The sequence below is a fragment of the Sciurus carolinensis genome, chromosome 14 (genome assembly GCF_902686445.1).
Source record: "Sciurus carolinensis chromosome 14, mSciCar1.2, whole genome shotgun sequence".
In the NCBI taxonomy this organism is placed as follows: domain Eukaryota; kingdom Metazoa; phylum Chordata; class Mammalia; order Rodentia; family Sciuridae; genus Sciurus; species Sciurus carolinensis.
This window is the reverse complement of record NC_062226.1, coordinates 12,337,474-12,348,709: the sequence shown is the minus strand read 5'-3', so window position 1 is coordinate 12,348,709 and position 11,236 is coordinate 12,337,474.

Here is an 11,236-nt window from a genome sequence, read left to right as displayed (position 1 = left end):
CTTCCTTTCCACTGTGGAATTTATTTCCCCACCCCTTGAATTTGAGCAGATCTTGTGACTTAGTTTGACTGTAGATTTGTAGTAATGATGTTATCATATTTCCAAGCTGAGGCAGAGTCTGTTTCTGCTTCTCTTGGAACCAGGAGGCCACCAGGTAAGCCAGCCCATGCTAGGCTGTATGAGATGAGAGGCCACATGGAGAACAAAGATGGTCCTGCTACCTGCCAGCTTCCAGGTGACATGGTCAGCGACATCAGGGGCATGAATGAGTTCCAGCTGAACCTAGACAAGACCAGATGCACCTTCTAGCTGAGCCTAAATCTAGTCCAGGCCAAATCTCCAGCCCATAGAATCATCACACCAACAAATGGTTAAGGCACTGAGTCTTGGGATTATTAAGCAGCAAATGCTAACTGATACAGCTGCTGGTCTTACCACTTGTTTGATCCAAACTTCCCTTTATCTCAATGGTCCATTTCCCCTTTTGGTCCCCTGCTTGGATTTGACAATCCCTTCTTTCTTTCCCATCTTCTACCACTCCCTGTCTGCAAAACATACAGGTTCACAGACACGCTGTGATGATCCTCGAAATCTTAGCTTTAGGAAGATCTCTTCTTCATGCCATTCTCCTGTGACCATCCCTCATGAAGACAGATGCAAAAACTCTCAACAAAATCTTAGCAAATTGCATACAAAAGCATATTAAAAAGACAGTGCACCATGATCAAGTGGGTTTCATTCCAGGGATACAAGGTTCATTCAACATCTGAAAATCAATAAATGTAATTCACCACATCAACAGATTTAAAGTTAAGAATCACATGATTATTTCAATAGAAGCAGAAAAAGCATTTGATAAAATACAGCACCCCTTCATGCTCAAAACACTAGAAAAAATAGGGATAATAGGAACATTCCTCAACATTGTAAAGCTATCTACACTACGCCCATGGCCAATATCTTTCTAAATGGAGAAAAAATGAAAGCATTCCCCCTGAAAACTGGAACAAGACAGGGATGGCATCTTTTACTACTTCTGTTCAACATTGTCCTTGAAACTCTGATCAGAGCAATTAGACAGACCAAAGAAATTAAAGGGATACAAATAGGAAAAAAAGAACTCAGACTATCCCTATTTGCTGACAACATGATTCTATATTTAGAAGACCTAAAAAAGAACCCCAACAGAAAACTTCTAGAACTCATACATGAATTCAGCAAAGTAGCAGGATATAAAATTAACACCCATAAATCAATTGCATTCCTATACATCAGTGATGAATGTACTGAAAGAGAAATTAAGAAAACTACCCCATTCACAATAGCCTCAAAAATAAAATACTTGGGAATCAATCTAACAAAAGAGGTGAAAGACCTCTACAATGAGAACTATAGAACACTAAAGAAGATGGAATGATCTCCCATGTTCTTGCATAGGCAGAGTAAATACTGTTAAAAAGGCCATCCTACCAAAAGTGTTATACAAATTCAATGCAATTCCAATTTAAATCCCAATGACATACCTCATAGAAATAGAGCAAGCATCATGAAATTCATCTGGAAGACTAAGAGACTCAGAATAGCTATAGCAATCCTTACCAGGAAGAGTGAAGCAGGGGGTATCACAATACCAGAACTTCAACTAAACTACAGAGCAATAGTAACAAAAACGGCATGATATCAGCACCAAAATAGACAGGTAGATCAATGGCACAGAATAGAGGACACAGAGACAAACCCACATAAATACAGTTATCTCAGACTAGACAAAGGTGCCAAAAACATACAATGGAGAATAGATAGCTTCTTCAACAAATGGTGCTGGGAAAACTGGAAATTCATATGCAGCACAATGAAACTAAGCCCCTATCTCTCACCCTGCACAAAAAAACTCAAAATGAATCAAGGACCTCAGAATCAGTTTCTTCATTGGATATAACTATTAATATAAAACTGTTTATAAACAAAGAATGGGCATTAGCTCAGCCTGTCCAAGACAAGTGCTCAAATTTAAACAGCCATTATTGGAGGAAACAGTGAGACTGAGTGAACTGAGTTTGTGGAACTCCGGTTTCTATCTTTTAAAAATTTTTTTTTTGTTTTTTAATTTTTAAAATTTTTACAGACTGCATTTTGATTCACTGTACATAAATGGGGTACAATTTTTCATTTCTATGGTTGTACATGATGTAGATTCATACCATTTGTGTAATCATACATACATGTAGGGTAAGGATGTCTGTCTCATTCCACCATCTTTCTTACTGCCCCCTCCTCCCTCTCATTTCCCTCTATGTAATCTAAAGTTCCTCCATTCTTTAGATGTCATGGTTTGTTATTATGAGTGTCTGAATGTATAGCTGGGAGACTAAGAGAAGACTGGGAGATGTACCTTGTAGGTGATGAATGGTAAAGATATTTAACTTTTAACCATGATCTTCAATTTTATTACCTGACCCTTAATTGCAGGAAACATCATGCTCTCCTATTATACTGTTTTTAAATTAAAAATTACATTCAATATAGAGACTAAACCCAAAGAAAGCAGTGGGGAAAAGCCCTGCTGTTTCTACATTGATTTTTATGTCCCACAATCATTTGTAGGGACTCAGATAAAAGTGCCTGCTTTGACAATCACTGATTTGGAGGATGCAGGGTGAGAACCTTCCAAGCCATGCTGAATGGAGTACAGCTGGAAGTCACTACACTATTCTCATGACCTCCTCGTGTGTTTGCAGATTGCTCCTGCTAAGGAGAAAGGGATCTGAAAGTAAATTGTGCAGTGATATTTGGTAAGGGAATGGACCCTATAGCACACAAGCAAATGTCTTTCCTGGAAGTCTTACTGTTCAGCGTTTGCAGATTTAGGGTTATTCACACTGATAACAGTGCACATGTTAGAAGGTCAGTATAAAACTTGAGTGACAGATAAATTCAGATTAACCCTCATCTTCGTCAAGTGTAAGAGTGATACTTGTGAACATGCTGTCTCATCAATCTGAAGAGATAAGAATGACTTGTTATGATGTAAAAATATGTGAACCTCCTACTTCTGAAGGATGATATTATATCAGAAATGTGTTTTTTTCTTGAAGAAGAGAAAGAATTTTAGTTCCAAGATTAGAGAGGATTCAGTAATATTGCATCCTATCTAAGTTTTAGGTTCTTGCTCAAGGTACTGATACCAAGTTGAAGTTAAGAATTTTCAAAAGAGATACTTGGTTTAATTAGAATAAAATTTTCACAAGGTTAACACTTAAATGAAGAAACTGAATGGGGCAATAAGAAGAAATATTTCTTTATCTGGGTGATGGCTACATGGATGTATTTCCTCTGGGATTATTCATCAAATTGTGCCCTTACTGTATGCTTAGTCCTATGTTTGTATTTCCATTAACAAATATTTATTCCAAATAAAATATCATTTGAGTCTACCTTTGAGTTACCCACAGGCTTCTTTCCTCTCAGAAGGAAATGGGTATCCTGAATTTTGTGTTACTATTTCAATATTTTCTGTATGTCTATATGAGTGTAGTTTGCTTTTAAATGATAAAATGTTATGAGGTAAAGACATGAATAGGAAGGACAAAGATGGAATAAACTTGATGTGGAAGATGATACAGATGAAGGTCCTCTAGGTACCCAGTATCTGGGGAAGTACTACTGTCAGTTGTTAATTGAAAGAGATACTTTTTCTCAGTTTGCTTAATTTAACAAAAAAATTTTTTTGTGGTGCTGGGGATTGAACTCAGGGCCTTGTGCTTGTTGAATAATTTTAAAAAATTTATTTGTTTTTATTAGTCATACACAATAGTAGAATGTATTTTGTCATATTCTCCATATATGGAGTATAAGTTCTCATTCTTCTGGTTGTACATGATGTATAATTACACTGGCTGTGTAATCATATATGTACATAAGATAGTAATGTCTGATTCATTCTACTATTTTCCCATTCCTCTTACCCCTCCCTTCCCTTAATTACCCTTTGACAAATCAAAAGTACTTTCACTCTTTCCTACCAACACCCCTCCCCTCTTATTGTGAGTTAGCATCTACATACCAGAGAGAACATTTGACCTTTGGTTTATTTGGGATTGGCTTATTTCATTTAGCATGATATTTTCCAGTTCCATCCATTTACCTGCAGATGCCATAATTTCATTCTTCTTTATGACTGAATAATATTCCATTGTGTATATGTACACCATATTTTCTTTATCTGTTCATCTGTTGAAGGGCATGTAGGTTGGTTCTATTGTGAGTTGAGCTTCTATAAATATTGATGTGACCGCATCACAGTAGTATGTGATTTTAAGTCCTTTGGGTATAAACTGAGTAGTGGGATAACTGGGTCAAATGGTGGTTCCGTTCCAAGCTTTCTGAGGAATCTCCATTCTGCTTTCCAGAGTGGTTGTGTCAATTTGCGGCCCCACCAGCAATGTATGAGTGTACATTTTTCTGCACATCCTCGCCAACACCTATTGTTACTTGTATTCTTGATAATTGGCATTCTGACTGAAGTGAGATGAAATCTCAGTGTGGTTTTGATTTGCATTTCTCTACAAGCTAGTGATTTCTTTATATATTTGTTGACCATTCATATTTTTTCTTCTGTGAAGTGTCTGTTCAGTTCCTTAGCCCATTTATCGATAGGGTTATTTGTTTTGTGGCATTAAGTTTTTTGAGTTCTTTCTATATCCTGGAGATTAGTGCTTTATCTGAAGTGCAGGTGGCAAAGATTTTTCTCCCACTCTGTAGGCTGTCTATTCACATTGACTGTTTCTTTAGCTGAAGAGAAGCTTTTCGGCTTGATTTCTTCCCATTTGTTGATCCTTGATTTTACTTCTTATGCTTTAGGAGTCTTGTTGAAGAGGTCAGTTCCTAAGTCAGCATGTTAAAGATTTGGGCCACTTTTACCTCCAGTAGATGCAGGCTTCTGGTCTAATGCCTAAGTCCTTGATCCACTTAGAGTTGAGATTTGTGCAGGGCGAGAGGTAGGGGTTCAATTCCTTTTTATTACAAATGGATTTTCAGTTTTCCCAGCACCATTTGTTGAAGAAGCTATCTTTTCGTCAATGTGTGTTTATGAGAACTTTATCTAATAAGAGAACCATGTTTATGTGGGTTTGTCTCTGTGTCTTCTATTCTGTACCATTGGTCCATGCATCTGTCTTGGTGCCAACACCATGCCACCTTTGTTACTAGAACTCTGTCGTATAATTCAAGGTCTGGTATTGTCATGCCTCCTGGTTTATTTTTCTCATTAAGGATTGCTTTGGCTATTCTGGATCTCTTATTTTTCAAAATGAATTTCATGACTGCTCTTCCTATTTCTCTGAAGAATGTCATTGGAATTTTAATAGGAATTGCATTAAATCTATTTAGTGCTTTTAGTAGTATGGCCACTTTGCAATGTTAATTCTGCCTATCCAAGAGCATGGGAGAGCTTTCTATCTTCTAAGATCTTCTTCAATTTCTTTCTTTAGTATTCTGTACTTTTCACTGTAGAGGTCTTTCACCTGTTTTGTTAGATGAATTCCCAAGTTTTTTTTTTTTGAGGCTACTGGGAATGGGGTAGTTTTAAAAATTTCCCTTTCAACAGATTTGTCACTGATGTAAAGGAATACAATTGATTTATGGATGTTAATTTTATATCCTGCTACTTTGCTGAATTCACTTATTAGTTCTAGAAGTTTTCTGGTGGAATTTCATTTGGTCTTCTAAATATAAAATCATGTCATTGGCAAATAGGGATAGTTTGAGTTCTTTTTTTTTTTTTTTTTTTTTTTTTTTTTTTTTTTTTTTTTTGGGTGCTGGGGATACGAACCCAGGGCCTTGTGCTCGCAAGGCAAGCACTCTACCGACTGAGCTATCTCCCCAGCCCCCGATAGTTTGAGTTCTTTTTTTCCTATTTATATCCCTTTAATTTCTTTCTTCTATGTAATTGCTCTGGCTAGAGTTTCAAGGATGGTGTTAAGTAAAAATGGTGAAAGAGGACATCCTTATCTTGTCCCTGTTTTTAGAGGCAATACTTTCAACTTCTCTCCATTTAGAATGATGTTGGCCTTGGGTTTAGCAGAGAGAGCTTCTACAATGTTGACATATGTTCCTACTATCCCTAGTTTTTCTAGTGTTTCGAGCACAAAGGGGTGCTCTACCTTGTCAAATGCTTCTTCTGAATGCATTGAGATAACCATCTGATTCTTGTCTTTAAGTCTATTGTTGTGATGAATTACGTTTATTAATTTCCATATGTTGAGCCAAACTTGCATCCTTAGGATGAACCCCACTTGATAGTGGTGCACTAACTTTTTAATATGTTTTTGTATGTGATTTGGCAGAATATTATTGAGAACTTTTGCATCTGTGTTCATCAGGGATATTGTTCCAGAAGTTTTCATTCCTTGATGTATCTTTGTCTGGTTTTGGTATCAGGGTGATACTAGCTTCATAGAATGAGTTAGGAGGGGTTCCCTCATTTTCTATTTCATGGAATAGATTGAGGAATATTGGTGTTAATTCTTCTTTGAAGATCTTGTGAAACTTGACTGAGAATCTTTCTAGTCCTGGGCTTTTCTTAGTTTTTAGGGTTTTGATGGTGGCTTCTATTTCATGGCTTGAAATTGATCTGTTTAAATTGTGTGTGTCCTCTTGAGTCAGTTTGTGTATGTCATATGTCTCTAAAATTTGTCAATGTCTTCAAAATTTTCTATTTCATTAGAGTAGAAATTTTCAAAAAAGTTTCTGATTGTTGTCTGTATTTCAGTAATGTCTGCTGTGATATTTCCTTTTTCGTGGCCAATTTTAGTAATACGAGTTTTCTCTCTCTTCATTGGTTGCCTAGGGGTTTCTCATTTTTATTTCTTTCTTTATTTTAATGTCAATTTTTTAAATTGTTTCTTTGTTTCAATTTCACTGATTTCATCCCTGACTTTAATTATTTCCTGTCTTCTGCTTTTGATTTGTCTTTCTTTTTCTAGGGCTTTGATATGTAATGTTAGATTATTTATTTGACTGTTTTCTATTCTTTTAATGAATGAGCTCAATGCCAAGAACTTTTCTATTAGAACTGCCTTCACAATGTCCCAGAGATTTTATATGTTGTGTTGTTCTTTTTATTTACCTCTAAGTATTTTTTTCTCTCCTTTCTGATTTCTTCTGCTATTCATTTGTCATTCAGTCGCATATTATTTAGTCTCCAGGTGTTAGAGTAACTTCTATTTTTTTTGTTGTTGATTTCTATTTTATTCCATTATGATCTGATGGAATGCAGGGTATTGTCTCTATTTTGTTGCAGTTACTAAGAGTTGCTTTGTGTCCTAAGATATGGTCTCTTTTTAGAGAAGGATGTGTGTGCTGATGAGGAGAAAGTTTATTTGATCATTGATGGATGAAATACTCTATGTATGTCTGTTAAGTCTAAATTATTGATTATGTTATTTAGTTCAATAATTTCTTTGGTTAGTTTTTTTTTGGAGGATCTATCGATTGGAGAGAGAATTTGTGTTAATTCTGTGCAGTATTATTGTGTTGTGGTCTATTCGATTCTTGAAATTGTGGAGGGTTTGTTCGATGTATGTAGATGATCCATCGTTTGAGGCATAAATATTTATGATTGTTATGTCTTTTATTGTATAATATCCTTAAATAGTATGAAATGACCTTCTTTGTCCATTCTGATTAACTTTGGCTTGAAGACCACTTAATCTGATATGAGAATAGAAACCCCTGTTTGTTTATGAGATTCATGTGAGTGATATTGTTTTTTCCCCCATCCTTTCATCTTCAGTCTGTGGATGTCTTTGCCTATGAGGTGAGTATTTTGGAGACAGCATATTGTTGGATCTTGTTTTTCAATTTAATCTGCCTTTCTATGTCTTTTCATTGATTAATTTAGGCCATTTCTGTTCAAAGTTATTATTGAAATATCATTTGCATTCCCAGTCAATTTTCTTTATTTCTGGATTTTAATTTGAATTTGTTTCTCCTTTGATTGACCATTCCTTTAGTGTAGTTCTTCCTTGTGCTGGTTTTCACTGTTGTTTTTCATTTTATCCTCATGAAATCTTTTGCTGAGAATGTTCTGTAGTGGAAGCTTTCTTGTTGTGAACTATTTTAACTTTTGTTTATCATGGATGGTTTTTCTTTCATCTTCAAATCTGAAGTTTAAAATTTGTAGGGTACAGTACTCTTAATTAGCACCCATTTTCCTTTAGAGATTGGTATATATGATTCCATGACCTGCTAGCTTTGAGGATTGAGAATTCAGCTGAGATCTGAATTGGTTTCCCTCTAAAAGTAATCTGACATTTTTCTCTGGCAGTCTTTAAAATTCTATCCTTATTCTCCATGTTAGGCATTTTCATAGTAATGCGTGTTGGTGTGGGTCTGTTGTAATTTTTTTATAATTTGGTTCCTGTAAGTCTCCTGTATTTGACTTTCCATTTCCTTATTTAGGTTGGGGATTTTTTGTTATTTCATTGAAATGATCTGTTTTGAGGGTCAAGTATTAAATTCCAGGTAATTTTTGTTCAATCACCCATGTTGCTGAAAAGCTGCCTGTCTGTTTCATTGGTTTCATGCCACAGAGGAGCCAGGGAACTGACCTCTCTCTTCCATCATCTTCCCAGAGTCCTCATACTGCTTAATTAGTTGAGAAATCATAGGAAGTCATTGATATTTTTTAATCTCCAAAAATGCAGAAAAAGGGGGAGGTGGCAATGAAATTCTGGTTTGAGAAGGAAACATTGTTAACCCTTGGCTCCTAGGAAACAGGCAGGCCAACTGGAGCATTATCATCAAGGAAACATATGGTCAACCATGACCAATAGGACCCAGAACCACTCCAGAGGCCTAAATCTCTTACAAGATTGCTTCACTCAATTAGCATTTCTATGTACAGGTTGATTCCTAACTTGAACTGAGTCAATTAATAGCATAAATATTCATACATCTTCTCCTTTAATAATGAGCACATGGTGTTCTTTATCTACCAGGCATAGAAGAAATGGAGGTGGAGATATATTGTTATGGTTTGGGTGTGACATGTCTCTCAAAAGCTCACATGTGAGAAAGTGCAAGAGGTTTAGAGGATAAATTAGTGGGTTATGTTAGCCTTTACCCAGTCAGTGAATTAATTCCTTGATGGGATTAACATAGTTGTAATTGAAAACAGGTAGGTTATGGTTGGAAGAGGTGGTATTGAGAGTGTACCTTTGGGGCATGTATTTTGTATCTGGCAAGTGGAATCTCCCTCTCTGCTTCCTGATCATTACGTGAGCCACTTCCGTCCACCACACTCTTTAGCCATGATGTTCAGCCTCACCTTGAGCCTCAAGGAATGGAGCCAAGTGTCCATAAACTAAGACCTCTGAAACTGTGAGCCCCCAAATAAACCTTTCCCTCTCCACAATTGTTCTTGTCAGACCTTTTAGTCACAGTAGTGAAAAAGCTGACTAAAACATATCTGTAATGATTTGGAATCATTGTTGTAAGGGGTTAAATGGAAAGCATACATTGAATGACAATTTTATGGTTTTGTGAGTAATGTGCATCCGCAGATGGAGACAGCAGAGCTTTTGAGCAAGAGAGTGAGATTTAAAGAAACTGTGTTGCATTCCCTGGGTTGCATTCCAGGAAGGATGGTGAATTATAAGTCCGTGACACAAATTCAAAGAGCAATGGGATTAGAGTGTTTCTGGTGTTACTGATTTAGCATGTGGTCAGAAGCAGAAACTTGGGTATCACTCTCAATTTCAAGCTTGGTTTATTATGGATTCTGAGGCACATATTCCCAATGTAAACAGAAGGCAGGCAACTTTGTGGATCACCATGTTCCTAATGGTTATCATCATGATTCCTCCAAGGGTGAACTCTCTTAGGCCTGCTTCAACAAGTAGTTCTTCCCCTAAGGGAGCCAAAGACAATGAAGCAATTATATTCTGTTTGTCTCTAATTGACTTGTGGTTAACATGATTGACCCATAGGTCATCTCCATGGTTTGTTAACTAAGACGTCACTCTGATTTCTTAGGATCTGTGAACAAAAATGTAACCATATATGCATCTTGAATTGTTGTGAACTTGTGAGTCTTCTGCCTGTCACAGTGGAACTCTGAGTCCTGTATAGTTTAACCACCTCTTTCACCATATTTTGAACCTGCTCGTGAGAAATGGGAGAACCTTCTCATGGCGTATCACTGAAGGTACCTGTGCTTATCATGTAAGGAACCTTGTCAGAGCTGAAGTAGAATTTATATTAAATAATTTGATTGTTTTGTGTGTATGTTTGCATCTAGCATATGCTATTGAGCCTAGATTTTGCCACACTCCCCCTACACTATGACAAACAGCACCATGTAAAGAAACACATATTATACTGAGTATCTTCCAAAATTTTGAGAGGATAGGGAAAAACCATTACTGTGTTGAATTATTTTCTCAACTGTAGTCTATGTCTAATTGTAAGAAGTTATGAGAAAACCATTCCTTCTTTTGTTTATCTTTATCTGCATTAAGTCCTTTTGGAAATTATTCCAAGTTTTATAGCATATCTCTGTAATTTTAATCATGTCCTGATAATTTTTATCATCTAAATTACTGCCTTAACTCCTATTCAGATTCCTGCTGACTCTCTTGCCTTGCCAATGTGTGCTCCTCTACCAGTAGACAGGAAGTTACTTAAAACTTTCAGTCACATGTTTACTCAAGCTTTTTCTTGTGTCCACCTTTGCTTTGAGAATAGCTTAGAAACTTTCTATCATGTCAGCAAGTTCTCCACGTCCTTCCCAGGGTGATCATGCTTTTAAATTTCTCTATCCCTTCGATACCCTGCACCTGTCCCCCCTAAACAACTAACTAAAGTGCTCGTATTTTGATCTTCATATGGCAGACTTTTATATCCATGATTCCCTTTAAAGAACATGAGAGAAATTGCTTCCTCAAACTGTGGTCTCATGTAATAGGACAGTCTGTCAAAGTTGTGAGCATACAAACTTTAATTCCCTGATCTCAGATTTTCATCATAAATCCTGGATTTCTCAAACTGGTTCCTGGTCTCATCTGATGATCATTCAGATGATATTTTATGGTTTATCCAAAAGACACTATGTTGGTTCCTAGGTGGACAAATAACATTCTTTGTTCAGATGATCAATAGAACATTAGTGTGGCAAAAAGTTTGTGATATTCCACTTAAAATGCACATACTGACTAGTTCAAAATCATGGTTTTGT